The sequence below is a fragment of the Erinaceus europaeus genome, chromosome 6 (genome assembly GCF_950295315.1).
Source record: "Erinaceus europaeus chromosome 6, mEriEur2.1, whole genome shotgun sequence".
Taxonomy (NCBI): domain Eukaryota; kingdom Metazoa; phylum Chordata; class Mammalia; order Eulipotyphla; family Erinaceidae; genus Erinaceus; species Erinaceus europaeus.
In genome coordinates this window covers 42,001,603-42,021,142 of record NC_080167.1, presented here as the reverse complement: position 1 = coordinate 42,021,142, position 19,540 = coordinate 42,001,603, and the positions used below count along the sequence as shown (strand labels likewise).

Sequence of the window (19,540 nt, the reverse complement as noted above, 5' to 3'; positions counted from 1 at the left end):
GTTTGCTTCACAAGTAGTGAAGTAGGTCTGCAGGTGTCTATCTTTCTATCCCCCTCTCTGTCTCTCCTCCTCTCTCCATTTCTCTGTCCTATCCAACAACATTAATGGCAACAATAACAATAACAACAACAACAAGGGCAACAAAATGGAGGGGAAATGGTCCCCAGGAGCAGTGGATTTGTAGTGCAGGTACCAAGCCCCAGCGATAACCCTGGAGGAAAGGGGAAAAAAGTCTAGCACTACAGCCTGACCAACGCAGTCAGTGTTACACCTGCAGCTATATACTGTAATCTCAAGAATAGGGGGAAAAACCCCCTCCCCAATCCCATCTGAATTGTGAAATGAAATCCCCTGCCCACACCTGGAAAATAATTAGAAGTCATTCCTTTGGTTAAAGCTTTGACTTCTATGAAGAGGTAAGTTCGCCCAAAACAGATCATGTTTGTCAGTCATTTCAATGGCAACTTGTGACCCTTTTCTAAAAACAAAAAGAAACAAATGTATATTATGGTAACCAGAATCTGAAGCAAGAAAGTTGAGATAGGTCCAGAGGGGAAAAGGAATACAAAATTGGGAGGCTGGAGAAATTTGTGAGTGTGCATGTACATTTCCATATACAAAGACACATTCTCTGGGGACAGAGATTGTGCAGAACAACATCTGCTGCGTAACACTTGCATTAATTATATTCCAAAATATTTAGGATTTCAGCCACACCATTCCTTCCTCAAAGTCCCCAGAGCTACCAAAGATTTAAATATTTTGTCTAGGAGATTATCAGGGCTCTAGACAAGATCAACCAGACTCAAGAGACCAGCAGGGAAATTAAAAAGGAAAAAAAAAAAAAAGTTCATGAAACCCTGTTCCCCGTTGAACGCCATGTGCTGTTGCAATAGCCTCCCAACCCTTCACTGAGCATCTGTGAAAATGAGGTTTGGGAGAGAAATGAGAGCTGGGACTATCACTGCCCTGAGCTTTAAAATTGAAAATAAATAAGCCAGCAAAGAAACAGCCTGATGGGATCAACAAGATTGTACAGACCTTGGGGGGGGTGGGGGGGGGGTTTAAGACCATCTAATACTCTTTTTGGAATCCCATAGTCCACTGGTCCCACGAATCAAGTGCAGACACATAACAGATGTTTGTTGCTTTATGACCAAGAGACTGCAAACTGGATGAAGGCAGAGGCCAGGTTTGTCTAGCTATCAGAAATGTTTTGCATAATACACATGACAGCATCTTCAGATTGCATGAGTGAGTGAGTGAACACACAGACAGATGGGTAGACAAACAGAATGGAAAGTACATAAACACATGGGTCCGAAGCAAATCTGGAAGCCGCATTGTTCAGTTGCCTACTACACTATCCACTCACTATACCTGTGAGCCCTGCTACCCAAAGAATGAAGAAGCAAAAAAAAGTCTAGGGCCATAACTGCCTCATCTCTAACAAGGATGAAGTAAACTATCGATAAATGTCCTGGGGTCTCACATGCTGTCCCTGCTCAGATTCCTGCAATTCACATATTATTAGCCTTTTCCTGTGCCTCAGGCCTCCTTCCCACCATCACCACTGGCTGCTGTAATGTTTCCTCCCTATCTCAATTAAAATCCCTGTTGGGCAGAGGGAGACAGCATAATGGTTATCATGCCTGAGGCTCCAAAGTCCCAGGTTCAATACCCTGTACCTGCATAAACCAGAGCTAAGCAGTGCTCTGGTCATAAGTAAATATTAATTTTTTAAATCCTGTTATAATTCCTCATAGCAAGTCTAATCTTTCCTCTACATAACTGGTCTTCTCTTATAACTTTATATTAACATTTGCTTAATGTCTGCCCCTATCTACATTGTACATACAAACATTAGGCTCTTCTCTAAAAGTGTTACGGTATGATCTATCTTATTCCCTGTGGTAACCTTTGTAGTGGGATGGTTTTATCATTCTGATTTTACAGCTGAAGAAATTAAGGCTCAAACACATAGGTAACTTGTCTGGGGTTACACAGCTTAGTAAGTGCCTGATCTGGGATTTGAACTCAGGCCAGCTGGCTCTAGAAATGGCCTTCCTTCTGCTACCCTGATTCAACCCTCTCAAAGTGCAGGCTCTGAATCTTGTTTGTTCACTGTTCACCTTTGATGCCAAGCAGTGCCTGAATGAGAAATGACAGAATTAAGTATTCATTTGAATGCTTGCTGGCTGGGAGACTGGAAAAAAAAAAGAATAACACACAACAAGATCTAGTTCTTCAGCTTGTTTTTTTCCAAAGCTGATAAAGAGTATCTGCTTTAAGACAGTGCTGGCGGAGACTAGAAACTACTGGGAAATATGCAACTGTGAAACGGGGATGTACCTGTGAAATCCAGGTACACAGAGGATTTGGGAGCTATCAGAAAAAAAAAAATCACAGGATGATTATCCTCAGTGACTAAACTGTAGATAATTGCTGGCCTATATTGTGAGCATCACTTCCTTCATTTTGTGGGCATTAAAACATCAAAAAAGGAGCTGTGAGGTAGCTCCCCCAGTAGAGTGCACACCTTACCATGCATGAGGCCTTAAGATTCTAGCCCCAATACCACATGAGAGCACTGTGTCACTGGGGAGAACCATGAACAGTGAGACACTGCTGTGGCACCTCCCCTCTCGCCTTTCTCTTTCTCCCTCTCTTCTCCTCTAACATAAAGAATGAAAAAATATGGCCTGAAAGGCCACTCCGTGGTGGCACCACACATGCACAAGATGCACACACTGTCTGGTACCCCATTTAAAAATAAAATAAAAATTTCTGTCTCAATTTAAATTAAAAAGGTATATACTTATCCAGGATATACTTTAGCTTTGGGTTCAATTTCTGTACTGTTTGTGTTATAATGAACACAGACATTATTTGTATAACGTTCTTTAAATCCAGTGTTAAAAACTGATTGTTAAAAACACACCTCTTAGACCTCTTTCTGGTCTCTGTGTTACCAACCTTCCCAGAGGGTAGGTTTGCAGGTGACATCATTAGCAATGAGCAAGTGTGTGTGTGTGTGTGTGTGTGTGTGTGTGTGTGTGTGTGTGTGTGTGTGTGTGTTTGTGTGTGTGTGTGTGTGTGTGTGTGTGTTATAAAAAACAAGGTTGCAACAAAAGGGAAAATAAATTAATGAATTAATAAATAGTTTTTAAAAGACAAGGCTGTTATAATTATATTGAACTAAAATAAAAGACCAGCCTTCACTGCCCTCTTCAAAGCACTCTACCCTGGAGAAGTAATAAGCTGGGGAAGAAGCATGCCCCACCTCTCCTCAGATCCTCCTAGCTGGTGGATATTATTCAAGGCTAAGTCTTGAAGGTTAATAAATAGGTTTAAAGAATGGCACATACCAGTTCATTAAAAATAATAAATGTTCTCCTTGAAGGCTCACAGTTTATAAAAGGATTACAGGCATGGAACTGAGCAGGTTAGATAGGGCTCCCTCCTTACTTTTTAGGCTTACAATATCTTAGGTATGTAAGCTTGTTATTCATTTTTAAAAATATATTGATTATGGACCTACTATAGGAATGGAACTAGTTCAGATGCTTCAGAAGATTCAGTTATGGAGAAGATATAATCCTGGCAAGCTTTAAGATTCTCAAACACCAGAATCTTTAAGTGCAGAATAAAAACAACCAGAAATAAAGTTTCTTATCTACCCCCCCCCAAAAAAAAAAGCTTTTCCACCAAACCCTGAAGGTGTTAGATTTTGTTCTCAAATTGACATATGATGGAACATAAATAACTGCAGCACACAGCAGATTCTAACGAAAGGTAATAATAGAACCAGGACCAGTCAAACTAGACTGGACTCAGAAGCATGTGCAGAGGGTGGTAAGCATTTCCCTAACACATTGGTACTGGAAAAGCTGATGGATGTGTACGATTAGGATGGAGAGAATAAGTCAAAGAGAATATCAAGGTGCAGGAAGAGTTTCTGAAAATAAATTCAAGGGCAAATATTGTCACCAGCCCAGCTAGCTAAGTCGGTAGAGCATGAGACTCTTAAATTCAAGGGCAAATACTGAGATCTGTTAAACAACAGTCTGTCTGGCTTTGCAAGTTCTCAGATCCATCCTAAACCTATAATCTAGTTTTCCAAAGATCTGTTAATTTTCCCATTTCTTTACTTAATTGTATTTTTCAGGCACCAAGATCATTGCTGCAGCTCAGCTAGATACCTCAGAGCCCCAAGCATGAGTCTTTTCGCATAACCATTATGCTGTCTCCCCAAGTCCCCACCTGCTTTTTTGATAGACAGTGAAAGACAAACAAGTAGAAAGGGAAGGAGAGAGACAAAGATGAGAGACACTTACAGCACTGCTCCACCATTCATGAAGTTCTCTCCTGCAGGTGGAGACAGGGAGCTTGAACCCAGGTCCTTGTACATGGTAACATGTACTACTCAGTGATGAACCACCATTGGACGACTCCCACCCCATTTTTATTTATTTATAATTTTTTTATTATTTTTTAAATATTTATTTTCCCTTTTATTGCCCTTATTGTTACTGACGCTGTCGTTGTTAGGACAGAGAGAAATGAATAGAAGAGGAAAAGACAGAAAGGGGGAGAGAAAGACACCTGCAGATCTGCTTCACTGCCTGTGAAGCGAACCCCCCCACCACCACCACCAGCAGCAGGTGGGGAGCCGGGGGCTCAAACCTTGTACTTTGCACCACGCGCGTTTAACCCGCTGTGCTACCGCCCAACTCCTTTTTTATTTTTATGAGAGACTAAAATGCTTCTCGGCTCTGAGAATATATAGTGGCTGAAATACAACCTGAGACCTTATGCATGCAAGTACTACACTGTACCACTGAGCTACTTCCCTACCCCCCGTGAGCTACATTTTAACACAGCCCCATGCAATTCTAGCATAAACTAGACTTTTAAAACAACAGACCTAGAGTACAGTACATGTGTAGAATTAAAGCTTGGAGAGATGGGTAGAAGACCTGAAGTTTGAAAGAACTTACACTTGATTTACAGGCCAGTGACCTGTTTTTGAGCAGATGGGTGATATTATAGGAGCTTTACTTGATTGTGTACTTTACTTGAATTTGTACTTTTAAAAAGGTAGTGTATGTTGACTTTAGAGTCATCGGGAATGGAGAGGAAAATTGACTTAAGCAAGGAGAAGCTAGTAGAGCAAGATTAGAGGCAGGTACAGACATCCTGATCACTGGCAAGTTGGACTCCAGAGGATTCACATTTGGTCCCAGGGCAGTTTCCTGGGAGACAACATGATTATTGTACTTTAAATCTCACTGACTGGAAGAATAGTGGCTTTGTTTCCATGGGGTCTGCTATAAGACTAGTAACTAATCTCATGTCACTGTTTTTCTGTAACCATAATACTTAACTTCCTAAAATGTGGCAAAATAAGACACAAAGCAAATAGCCCCAGGACCCACTAAAAAAAGAGAAAGACACACTAAAGGACCTAGGAGACAAACTCAGGTCCCACGCAGGGGCTTCTCCAGTCCTCTTCCTTCAAGAAGCCTGACCAGCCAAAGTGTCCTCCCTGCAGGGCTGGCCCCTTCCCACAGCACTGACCAAAAGCCCAAAGGGCAAAGAACAACCAGCTGCTCACTTCAGTGCCTGAGAAGATCAAAGGCAGGGAATTCAAAATGAAAACACAGCTTACTCAATCCTAAAGACATGAAGAAATCATAGGTTAATGTTGATGTGACTCACTTCTCTAAGAAAATCTAGACAAAGTGCAGGTTAGTCTGCAATCCACCTAGTACATCACACAACATCAAGGGAGTCGGGTCCCCACTAACCACCCCTACCCTACCTCCACCCTCCAGCCACCTCCAGCCCCTGCCATCATTACCCCCCCAACACACACACACACGCACACGCACACGCACACGCACACGCACACACACACACACTCTGCCTTATATAAATGATAACCACTCTAGGGAGGTGGTTCATGCAGCTTGGCAGGTATGAGACAAGAAAGACACACAAGTAGAACTTCATGGATTGTGGAATAGTGTTTCTCTCTGTCACACTTGTAAAAAAAATTAGGCGATGCTTTCAGCCCACCTGCATGTTAGCTGTTGGGCTCAGGCAAAAATTAGTAGAGTCATGGGCCCCTTGGGTTGGGGTTAGACTAAAATAGACTTCCTAGCTCCTCCCAACATGAAGACCCCAAATCTCATCTGCTATGTTCTTACCTTTAGGTTCCTGATTACTAAACAATTTGTTCTACTTTATATCTTAATGCTTTTCAGCCACCAAGTTGCAGTTGCTACCATGATGCCCACCTGACTTTCCTGGGCAGACGACCCCACTAATGTGTTCAGGAACCCCACCTCCCCAGAGCCCCACCCCATGAGGGAAAGACAGACAGGCTGGGGGTATAGATCAATCTACCAATGCCAATGTCCAGCGGAGATGCCAGAACTCCCACCTTCTACAACCCATAAAAATCTTCGGTCCACACTCCCAGAGAGATAAAGAATAGGAAGGCTTCCAATGGAGGGGAGGGGATACGGAACTCTGGTGGTGGGAATTGTGTGGAATTGTACCGCCCTCTTATCTCACAAGTTTGTCATTCATTATTAAATCACTAATAAAAAAATAATTAAATTAAATTAATTAGGCAAGGAAGATCACTCAGTAGCAGAGTGCATACATGAGGCCTTAGGTTTGATCTCCAGTACCTCCATAAAAAAAAAAAAAAAGGAAAATGGGGGCCATGCAGTAACACATGGCATAAACCACAAGGACAGGTGTAAGGATCCTGGTTCAAGACCCCAGCTCCCCACCTGCAGGGGGTTCATTTCATAAGCAGTAAAGTAAGTCTGCATGTGTCTGTCTTTCTTTCCCCCCTCTGTCTTCCCCTCATCTCTCGATTTCTCTCTGTCCTGTCCAACAACAACAGCAGCAATGACAACAGTAACAATAGCAACAATAAGAGCAACAAGGACAACAAAATGGGGGGGGGGTAAATGGTCTCCAGAAGCAATGGACTAGCAGGCACTGAGCCCAAGCAATAACCCTGGAGGCAAAAAGAAAAAAAAAAAGGAAAATGGGGTCTGGGTGGTGGTGCTCCCAGTTGAGCTCACATGCTACCATACCCAAAAACCTGGGTTCAAATCCCTATCCCTATACAGGAAGGGAAGCTTCACAAGTGGCGAAGCAGTGCTGCAAGTGTGTCTCTTACTCCCTTTCTATACACCCCTTCCCTGTCAATTTCTCTTAGTCTCTATAATGTGTGTGTGTGTGTGTGTGTGTGTGTGTGTTGACTCAAGTAGTGGTGCAATAATCCTACTGACAATTAAAAAAAGAAGTTAAAAAGAAATGAATATGGTAAAAAATGGGAGATAGAGCAAAAGGAATACTGTTATTCCCACAGAAAGATCTCTCTCTCTCTCTCTCTCTCTCTCTCTCTCTCACACACACACACACACACACACACACACACACTCTCTCTCTCTCTCTCTTTCTCAGTAAAGAAAGGTAGTGACACAGAGAAAGTGTGAAAAAGACCACAGCACCAAAGCACAAGACAAAAACGAGGTAACAAGTCATCAAAAGTAAGCATAATTTGAAGGCATTGCTGGCATAAATTGTACTCACCTGAGTGAAAATAACATGCAATAATGGATTATCTGCCAAGGCCATAGGTAGAGATAAGAAATCTACTGTAAATGCAACCAGTGCCATCCCAGCATGCTTCACTTCAGACTGTGTCCAGAGACTTCAGGTGTGGAATGACAACCCTTCAGCTTCATCACTTGGGTGAGACCTTTCCTTTCATAGGATTCTCTAATTCCATTCCAGGAGGTTCACTTCCTAACAAAGTCCCAAAACCTAGATATAGACCAGGTCCCCTGAGATAGAGCATATGTTCACATGTATCCATAAACTAGGACAAAATATATACCTGAAAGCAAAAGTATACAATAGTCTGCAGTGAGTAACCCCCAACACTCCATCTGTACTATTCCAGCCATCAGACTCCAGATGCCTGCAGGATGCCGACCAGGCTTCCCTGGACAGACGACCCCACCAATATGTCCTTGAGCTCCACTTCCCCAGAGAACCACCCTACTAGGGAAAGAGAGAAGCAGGCAGGGAGTATGGACCGACCAGTCAATGCCCATGGTCAGTGGGGAAACAATTACAGAAGCCAGACCTTCCACCTTCTGCAACCCACAATGACCCTGGGTCCATACTCGCAGAGGGATAGAGAATGGGAAAGCTATCAGGAGAGGGGATGGGATACGGAGATCTGGTGGTGGGAATTGTGTGGAGTTGTAGCCCTCCTATCCTGCGGTTTTGTTAATGTCTCCTTTTTTAAATTAATTAATTAATTTTAAAAAAGGAAATCTACTGTAGATGTATATCACACGCAACTATTCAGGAATGCAGTTGTGGTTTTTCAAAGGTGATCCATAAAGGAGTCCCTCCCTCCCCCAGATTTCACTGATCCCTACATAAAATTCTACCAGAGTCTCCCAACAAAAGCAACTACTATTGAGGCCTTTAATGAATGATCCCTTTTTAACTTTTTCCCACATGCCTTATATATTATTTGAAATATATATTAATTATGATCAACTTTAAAATCTGCAACCCTCTTTCAACATACACACACACACACACCAGAGTAAGTAAATGACCGGTGTTTCTATTATGGGCAGAGTTTGGTTCTTCAGGAAACTGCCAATACTTGGGGCTGACAATATAACTCATCTGGGAGGATGAGCTTTGCATTGCATGTGACTTGGGTTCAAGTCCCTAGTCCCCATCGACAGAAGGGAAGCTTCACAAGTGGTGAAACAGTACTGCAGGTGTTTGTTCTCTTCCTCTATCTCCCCCTTTCCTCTCAAATTCTATCTTTATCCTAAATAAACAGATAAGTAAAATATTTTTAAATGTCAGCTTCAAAAATGAGAAAGTATGCTACTCTACTTTTCTATACATATATAAATATATACATATGCATATATATATATACAGTGTCATTATTTTTAGCACCTTTTTAAATTTATTTTTTATTTTTTATTTATTTGTTATTGGATAGAGACAGAAAGAAATTGAGAGAGAAGGGGGAGATAGAGAGGAAGAGAGATAGAGAGACACCTGCAGACCTGCTTGACCGCCTGTGAAGTGACTCCCCTGCAGGTAGGGAGTCAGGGGCTTGAACCGGGATCCTAACCAGTCCTTGCTCTTTGCGCCACCTGTGCTTAGCCCGCTGTGCTACCGCCCGACTCCCCTACAGTGTCATTATTATACTTCCAGAAGCAGTGGATTTGATTCTACATAATCCAAGTCTGTGCAGCACACTCAGAGATGGTTCCCTTCAAAACTGTCTTCTATATCAAACAGCTATGCAAAGTAAAACTCGAAAGACAATCCTACAACAATTCTTAATACTTAGTGAGCTAAATGGGTTCAGAAATGAGGCTGAAAGGGAAAAGCCAAACTCTTTGTAGAAGCAGGGCTGGAGAAATAGCTCGCTTGGAGCGTGTGCTGCTTTGCATGTACATGACCCAGGTTCAAGTCCAGCCTCACCACACTGAAAGAAGCTTCTCTCTTAAAAACAAGCAAACAAAAACCTGCCTCTATATAGAAAGAACTACATAAATGGAATCACCCAGCACCCTGCATAGAATATTTTAACTACTAAATGAGTATCATTTGAGTATTCTCAAGCATCCATAGAAGGCTGACAGATGGTCATTTAATAGAGTGACTCATTAGGCTTGTGCAATAAGAGCACCAGACTTGCAAGCATGCACTCTCTTTGATCTTATGCCACATAAGCCAGAGGATTTCCAGGTTCCCTCGCCCACTCTCTCTCATATAAATGAATCTTCAAAATCAAAATGAAATTTTAAAGTGTAGATATAATGTCCTAGTTGCACAAAGCTCACTTCTTGGAACAACAAATGTACACAGCTGTACCTCTGCTCCAAATCTCTCTGTGCCATTGACCTGCCAGACTCTATGGGACGCCAGCCTTGACTGATCTGCTCTAGTCAATTCCTGCATAAAATATGCACATGTAAAGTCAACAATAGATTTAACGCAGTGGTGGAGAGGCTCTGGAGTCAGATGAACTGGATTTTAACAGGTATATCTCTACATACTTGGTTGTTTTCTGCCTCAGTATTCTCATCAGCTCAACTAGAATAAGAGAGTACTCAACTTACAGACTTGCTGTGAGGTTGTGATATGATATATGTGATGTGGAGTGATTAGAACAGGACATGACTTTATTTGGGACATGACTTTTAATACTCTTAAGCTGTTACATATCAAAAGGAGGGGAAATATAAAATTTAGAAAAAAGGGTACTTAAAATTAAAATAGAGAGGTCGGTAGTGACACACACAGTACCATGCACAAGGACCCAGGTTCAAATCCCTGGTCACCATCTGCAGGGGGAAAGCTTCATGAGCAGTGGAGCAGTGCTGCAGATGTTTCTCTAACATAAACAGAAGTAAAAAGGTTTTTTGTTTTTTTGTAAAGGTCTCTAGGAATAGTAGAGTCATCATACAGGCAACAAGTCTCAGCAATAAGCCCCGAGTGACAAAAAGCATTAACTGTCTTCCTTGTGGACCCATGAGCAATGGAGTGCATAACATCTAGCAGAGCTCTGTGAGCATAGTCAAGGATACTAGAGATTACAAGCTTGTCTTCTGCTTCCTCTTCCCCAGAAGGAAGAAGTTACTATGGGTGGTGGAGACAACTAAAATAAACACAGTCCTTCCTCCCTTTTAGAACATTCTCTTATTTTTGAAAGTCATCAGGAAAGATGACCACCTAGCAGGATGTAGAGTTGTAAAATGGCAGAAGATCACATAGAATGGTTTTACAAATAAGAAACTGCTAAAATAAAGTAAGAAGCAAATCTTCGAAAACTGAACCAAAAAAAATTTTTTTTAGAATTTTTAAAGTAGTGTATGCCCTTTGTGAAAGGTTCAAAAAACACAACTTAGTAGATAAAACTAACAGCCATCCATACTGCTCTCTGTTGATATTTTAGCAAACATTCACTCACATTTTCCTGTGTGTGCAGGGTTCAATTGTCTAGACCAGGACATACTCCATATGCAATGTCACATCCTGCTTTTTGTTCATTGGGCACTAATTATATCATGAATATTCTCCTAAAATACTGAAAAAATGTTATAAATGTCATTTAAATGACCACATAGACTGACAAAATTTAACCACTTTCCTAATACTGTATAACCAGTTTTTCTTTAATTCTTTATAAGCCTAAATAATGTTTCAGAAAATATCTGTGTGTATCATACCGCTTTCTGAAGTTGTATTACTTCACCTTTTGCTGTACGAAAGAACATCATATGTTTTAAATTCTTCAGTAAGTTATATCAAAAATGATTTTCCAGGGACTGGGTGGTAGAGCAGAGGGTTAATCGCACATAGGGTTAAGTGCACATGGTGCAAAGTGCATGGACCGGCACAAGGATCCTGGTTCGAGCCCCCAACTCCCCACCTGCCAGGGGAGTACAAGCAGTGAAGCAGGTCTGCAGGTGTCTATCTTTGTCTCCCCTCTCTGTCTTCCCTCCTCTCTCCATCTCTCTCTCTCTTATCAGACAGCAATAACAACAACAATAATGGCAACAAAAGGGGAAAAAAGCCTCCAGGAGTAGTGGATTCATAGTGTAGGCACCGAGCCCCAGTGATAACTCTAGAAGCAAAAAAAAAGATTTTTCAGTGTTGCTTTATTGCATTCACTCAACTACTAATGAGGTTGAACAATTTTTCTTACATGTTAGACATTTGTGTTTCCTCTTTTGCAAAGTCTGCTCATAAACTGTGTACCTTTATCTACCATATTCATACTGTCTATATTAACAATTTATATAAATACATATTAAAGATATTATTTTGTGCCTTTTTATATGATCTACAAGTTGATTTTATCAACTTGCCCAGATGTTTTCTGATATACAGATATGCACATTTTAATTTTCAGGTAGTCAAAAATATCCCAATTTTTCTTTTTTATATTTATTTATTTTCCCTTTTATTGCCCTTGTTTTTATTGTTGTTGTAGTTATTATTGTTGTTGTTATTGATGTCGTTGCTGTTAGACAGGACAGAGAGAAATGAAGAGAGGAGGGGAAAACAGAGAGGGAGAGAGAAAGATAGACAACTGTAGACCTGCTTCACCGCCTGTGAAGCGACTCCTCTGCAGGTGGGGAGCCGGGGGCTCAAACCAGGATTCTTGCGCTTCGAACCACCTATGCTTAACCCGCTGCGCTACCGCCTGACTCCCCCCACCAATTTTTTTTCTTACGATTTATTTCATTTTCCTTTCTCTTTTTAATTAAAATACATTTGATATATGACATTTAAAAGTTTAAGGTATAGTTTTCTCCACCTATTAATTAACTCCCCCCCCCCCGGCCGCTTCCATTTAATTCTATGCATTTAGAATTGATTTGAGGCAGGGAGACAGTTTACGCAGTAGGATTCACACTTTACCATGAGCAAGGGTCCCAGATTTGAACTCTCAGACACCACATTGGAGCACCATGTAAAGGGGACATTTCATGATTGGTGGAGAAGTGCAATGGTGTCTCTACTTCTCTCACTCCCCCCCTCTTTAATTTTCAGTCTCATAAAAGAAAAAAAAAATTTGCTTGGGAAACTTGGAATCATACAGGCCTGAAGCCCCAGAAAAGCCCTGGTAACGTAAACAAAAACAAAAGGAGAGAGAGAAGAAAATATACCATATGGTATTTAAGCTGTGTTATGAGAATAACAAAAAACTCATAAATTTTTTGGAATCTGGTAAAAATTCTTGAGGTGACCAAATGATAAGTTATTTTATTTTTAATTTTATTAGTTATTTAATATTTGATTTTCAAAATTACATGTCAGCAGGGGTATAAATCCACTGCATTCCCACCACCAGGGTTCTAGATCTTGAGTTGCCCCACTGCAAGCCAGCACATGGGCCAGACATCACCTGTGCAACTATTTGTCTACCTTTATACATAATTGCCCCATTTTTCTTCCAGATGATCAGTTATTTGATAAAATTAGTCAGCATTGTTCAGAAATGAGCAAATAATATATAATTCCACTTATATGAGGTACCTAGAAAAGACAAATTTATAAAGACAGAAAGACACCAGGGATTGGCAGGGGAGGCTAATGGAGAGTTACTATCTAACTAGCCAAGAGTTATACTGCCAAAAACTATATCTCAAGTAAAGGACAATTATTACAACCTTTGTTAAAATCATCAAACAAGTAAATGCAGAAAAACTTGAGGCTAACTGAAACCCCACTAGAATCTTGGGTCTGTCTGTTTCCTCCCTAACCTGAGGCCAGATCCCATAAACCTAATACTGGTTTGGATACAACAAACGACACTCAACACTTTAACTGGAAGTCTAAGCTTGTCACATGAAGAAATAAAGACTACAAAAACTAGGTAAGTGCAAGAGACTGACTCATTTAATGATGGTATGTTTGGCCACTATCAGGCTACCCATCATCTGGCATCCTATATAGGAAATCCTTGGATTCTCCCACAGATGATATGGGCCTAGACATCTGATAGATCCCCTCTCTCTACATCACTGGTCACACCCATTGAGAATGACATTATAAGCCCTTTTGTAGGCTTCTTCAGGACCATAGCCTCACTATGAAATAGCAATGGTAGGGACTGTCCTACTCTCCAAAGGGAGGCTGGGTCATCCTACTTTGCCACTCAAGGAAGACTAGCTCTTAAATGAGTACAGCCTAGAATGTCCCCAGCTGTGACTATGGACTGTGAGCTGTCTGACAGGGACTCAGAGGTTATATAGGCTCCTGTGCTAACATAAATGGATACGAGCCCCAGGTTAGATCACTGTGGCAAACAGTTAATTGCATGTATTTATCTTCTTCAAGTCTGTAAGCAACTCTGTGCCCTAATGCTGCTTCCTAGTTCTACTCTCAACTCTGACACCATCTTCCCAGATTAACAGTTCTGGTCCACCCCCAGATTATCAAGCTCAACCAAAGATTATTAAAGCATAAACTCCTAGGAACATTTTAAAAATAGACTTCCTAGCTTTCTTCTACCCTAAAGCCCCTACTTTCATCTGCTCTATTCCTACTTCATGGTTCCTGTTTATTAATTTCTATCCTTTTTTCCATCTTACCGAATTTCAGCCACCAAGCTCCAGATCCTACTATGACTCCATCCTGACTTCCTTGAGCAGACAACCTCACCAATGCTTCCTGGAACCTCACCCCTCCAGAGCCCTACTCCATTAGAGAAGATAGAAACAGGCTGAGGGTATGGATGGACTTGCCAACACCCATGACCAGTGGAAAAGCAATTAAAGATGTCAGCACTCCCACCTTCTGCACCCCAAAAAGAACTTTGGTCCATACTCATAGAGGGATAAACAACAGGGAAGTTTCCAATGGAGGAGATGAGACACAGAACTCTCTGGTAGTGAGAACTGTAAGAAATCACACCCCATAACAATTATACCCCTTACTATCTTGTAAATCAATATTAAATCACTAGTAAAAACAAAACATTAAGAAAGAGCGTTATTATCTAAACAAAGTTTCTCTGGGGGCTGGGGAGATAGTATAATGGCTATTCAAAAGGCTTTCATGCTTGAGGATATGAGATCCCAGGCTTAATCCCCAGCACCACTATAAACCAAAGCTGAGCAGTGCTTTGATATCTCTCATTAAAACAAAATAAATATATTTAGAAAAAAATTTTTTAATTTAGTTTCTTTGGGGAGAGTGGAAAAGTTTTGAGATGGATGGTGGTGGTGATTGCATAACAATGTAAATGCATTCAATACCACTGAACTGCATATATTCAAATGCTGCAGTTAAGAGAGTAACCTTTATGCAATGTTCATTTTACCACAATAGAATATATATTGTGGTATTGTATATATATATATATATATATATATATATATATATATATATATATATATATATATATATATATTGTAATGGCACCCAGGGGTTGAGCACACACATTACCATACACAAGAACCCCCACTCCCTGCCTAGAGGAGGGAAGTTTCACAAGGAGTGAAGCAGGTCTGCTGGTGTCTCTCTTCCTCTCTCTCTCTCTTCATCCCCTCTCCCTTCTCAATTTCTCTCTATCCTGTAAAATAAAAATGGGGTGGGTGGGGGGAATGGCTGCTGAGAGCAGTGGGCTCATAGATAGTACCAGCACTGAATTCCAACAACAACCCCGGTAGTTAAAACAAACAAACAAAAAATTCAATCTTTAAAGGTCAGGAGATGGGTCAGGCAGTAGAGCTCACATCTTCAAGTCAAAGAACACTGTCCAAAGGTGATGGGGTCTTGAAGAAATATAAGAAAATCACTAGGCAGGGCCAGACAGTGGCACACCAGGCTGAGTTGCACATGTTACAATGTGCAAGGATGCAGGTACAAACCCCTGGCCCCCACCTGCAAAGCTATACAAGTGGTGAAGCAGGGCTGCAGGTGTCTCTCTCTTCTTCTCTCCCTCTCTGTCTCCCCTTCCCTCTGGATTTCTTTCTGTCTGTATCCAATAAATAAAATAGAAAAAAAATAAAGAAAAAAAGAAAATCACTAGGGGAAAACTTACAGGAAAAAGCATATATGTTCATTTTGCAATAGAAAATGAACATTCACAAGAATTAGGAAGTGGTATTTTCAAATCAGTAAAACTTGCTCCCAGAGAAATGAGAGATCATTTCCATTGTAGTCCTAGTGCTTGTGTCTGATTATGGGGGTTCCCTAGTGGGCAGTTGTGCCTTGCATCCTCTGGTCTACTCTAGGTCATTCCATATTTGCCAAGTAACTCCAAGTAAAAGATTCAGACAATGTTACAATGAAAGATTACCAACTAATGGTTTGGTTTTGATTTAAAAAAAAAATTAAAAAACACTTAGCACAAGCAAAGGAGGGCTCTTGAAATAAACAGAGCCAGCTGGGGGGGCTACCTTCCGTTACCTGTTCCTACTGCTACCTGTTCCTTTCAATTGTAACTTGTCTGTAACACTCCTGACTTACTAAACATTACACAGAAGGTAGGAAGTTTATCTTTATTGTAGAGGCAACCTGAGAAAGAAAATTATTTGAATACATCTAGGAAAATAATATTAGGGTCAAAGACCATCAGAGCACCCCAAATTCACACTTAAAGGCTCTCTAATTGTTAGTGTAAAACCTTATGTAAACATCACTTCTAGTAGAGATAAACTTTAAGTGACAGCTTGCTGTTTTGTTAAAGAAACGCTAACAAGGTGTACTTGGCAAAAGAAACAGCATTTATCTTTTGCTTTCTTAGAGCAAACGACACTGAAAAGAAAAAGGACAACCACAGATTTCCATAACTGAAATAACAAAAGATGAGAAATTTAAGACCCAAATTTCACAGAATTTGAAGGGAAAAAAACACCACTGCAAAGTTACCAGCTCATAATTTTTATTGTGGTAAAATAAAATAAACATAACATACAGCATATTGTTTTAGTCATGTATAGTGAGGTGGCATTTTAGTGCAATCACGGTGTTGTATAACCACCACATCACCATCTACAGGGATTTTGCATTTTTTCAAGCTGAGATACTGTCTCAGTTTGTGCAAACTCCATATCCCTCTCTCCTCAGCTCCTGGGAAATCCCATTCTATTTTCTGTTCCTATGAATCTGACTACTCTAGGTATCTGTCTACGTAGAATCAAAGAACAACCTTCCTGGCTGGTTTATTTCACTTACCATAATGTCCTCAAGATTCATCCCTGTTGCAGAAATTTCTTTCTTTTTAAGGCTGAGTAATACTCTCCCAAATTTCATGTGTGAACATGCTTACTTATACATTCATCAATGGACATTTAGCATGGCTGTCATCTTTAGCCAGTATATTATGCTATAATTATGGATGTAAACATGTTTCAGATCCTTATTTTCAATTATTTGAGGTATATAACCAGAGGTAGAACTGCTGGGCTTCTTGATGATTCTGTTTAAGTTGTTTCCATAGTGGTTGTACCACCTGACAATCCCAACAGCAATATGCAAACAGTTCACAACTTTTTTTTTTAATACATTTTTTGTAAGTGTAATTTACTTAGAGTTGCTGTCACAAAACTTGTCATTAGCTTGAAAATCATAAAAGAAAAGTTAAAAGGTCTCTCCCAAGTTGAGTCATCAAATTAAACTCAAACACGACAGAAAACGTGATCATGGAACAAGTATGTAATCAGAAAGTGGTGGGTTTTGGTGCTTCCTGAGCACTGGCTCACTTTCCTCACACCTATCCCACAAGTCAGTCACATCTAAGCTCCACAATGCCTTAAACTGCCCTTTGACTTTTATTTTGTCTGCAACCCTTGTTCAGACGTAAATTTCTCCAAGATCAGAAAAGTAATTCTCAACCACAGTTTGAGTTAGCTCAGTTTTGAACTAAAAATAAATAAATAATGTGAATTCCGCATCTGTTGCCTGTTCTTCAGGCCCTTAAGCAACTTACCCTATCATGTGGCTAGTAAGTTTCCCAACAACTGTTTACTATTATCTTGTAAGCCATGAAGACTATGTCATCCCTTGCCAATGTAACTATCCATTCCCCTCCCACTAGCAAAACATATGCCAAAAGCCTTCCAGTCACATTCTCCTAAAGCTTAAGTGGACATTTTGAGCATCTGGCTAAGACAAGAAGAACCTGAATTGTCTGTCTTACTTACTGCTTCTCAGATGAGTTGACAATAAGAGACCACAGAAATATTCCAGCTCATTAGCTATCTAAAGATGTTACTACTTGGGGGAAATTATTAGAAAAGTACCAGTCCTGAGCTGGTGGTACACCTAGCTGACCACACACATTACCATTACCCAGATTCAAACACCTCCCACTCCCACGTGCTGGAGGGAAGTAGTGATGCAGTACTACGGATGTCTCTCCCTCTCTCTCTCTCTCTCTCCTTCTCTCTCTCCCTCTCTCTCTCTCCCGCTCCCTCTCCCTCTCTCTCTCCCTCTTCCCCCTCAACTTCTCTCTGTCCTATCAAAATAATAATGATGAAAGAAAAGAAAAATACCAACCCTTCTGTCTAGTACTATGTCAACACTTTGTCCAATACTGTATCAACCAATATAGTATAATGTCAATACTAAATATGGTATTGTTTATCTTATTATTATATGATAATAATGATGTCTCTTTAATTTTGCAACTCTTCTACTATCTCTTGTCTGTAGGATAGGCAGTTCAGGTATTAAGATTCCCACTTTACAGAAGTTAAGTGGGAATCTTGGCTGCTTGGCTCTCAGAACAGAAGGGTGAACTAGGTCCCTCAGGTGTTTGATTAATGACCTCATGACCTCTGACCCTTGGTTCTTCTTGCCTTTCACAGTTTCTAAAAACAACTCCTATCAGTAACAAAGTTATTGAAATTCCTTTTACCTTAAAGACATAGTAAGATTGTTATATTGTTTTGTCCCAGGCATAACTTAATCAGGTTGTTTAGTTTTTATTTTTGTGCCCAAATAAAGCAGGTAATAAAGAAATCCATGAAAGTGCAGGTGTCTGGTTTTTAACCTGAGGTGAAGGCCGCAGCTAGTTCCCTCTTTGCTGGAGGAATTTTCACACTACTCACAGAGGATACTCTCAGAATAGTCAGGACCCAGCTCTGTTGGTGGCACATTGACAGCAAATGGAATTCTTAACATTGGTTGTTAAACTCCCAATAACTGCTCATTTCTGTGACATGAGACTTGCAATGTGCTTTGCAAAGAGAAGAGGCCAGAGTGTTTGTTGCTTGAGAACTGACTTACTTTCTGAGTAATGTGACAGCCTAAGAAAGGAAATTTATATCCACTTCGTTCCAATATAACTGTATCTCTGCATTACATCCAGGCTCTCCTCTCATTATACTGTTCCTGAAGGTTGGAAACACATCTTATTAAATAACTCTACCATCTTAGTACACAGCAGGCTCTCAAAAAATATAGGCTAAACTGAATTTGAATTAGATGATTAGCAAAGTCCCAGAAGTAATACAAAAAAATTTTTTTTGGCTCTGAAAATTAACTATGGATTTTAGTGTCTTGGTTTCCAATTTACAGTCATATGGTTTCCCACTATACTGGGAGTGTAAAAATCCAGAGATGTTTAAATAAGCACTCTGAACAGACTTTTCTGTGCAGATAAGAGATATATTCAATAACAGATCACTCTACCTGTTTCTATCTCCTCAAGCTTACACTAACAATTTCAGGTTCGAGAGGAAGAAATCAAGTAGACACACTGTAATAGAAACCTCTACCACTTATTACACAACCTCTGCTCCTTGGGAGACAGAAGATGCAGGTGCACTTCCAATGTAATAAAAAAAAAATTCCTGAAAAATCCATTTCCACTGTACCATGGAGACACTGCTCTCTGAAAGTAAGCCATGATAAATCATCTTATAATCAGAACTGAAGCGCCATAGTTAATTCGCTGCGTAACCTCAGAGTTTAAATACTGGCTCTTTTTTCCTTA

At 40.4% G+C, this 19,540-nt stretch overlaps 1 protein-coding gene across 1 annotated transcript in view; it reads right to left on the bottom strand.

Annotated features, from left to right (window-relative positions):
* Window positions 1-19,540, bottom strand: part of KIF26B (kinesin family member 26B) — a 566,510-nt gene that overhangs the window by 502,913 nt on the left and 44,057 nt on the right. The gene's annotated exons all lie outside the window — the stretch shown is intronic.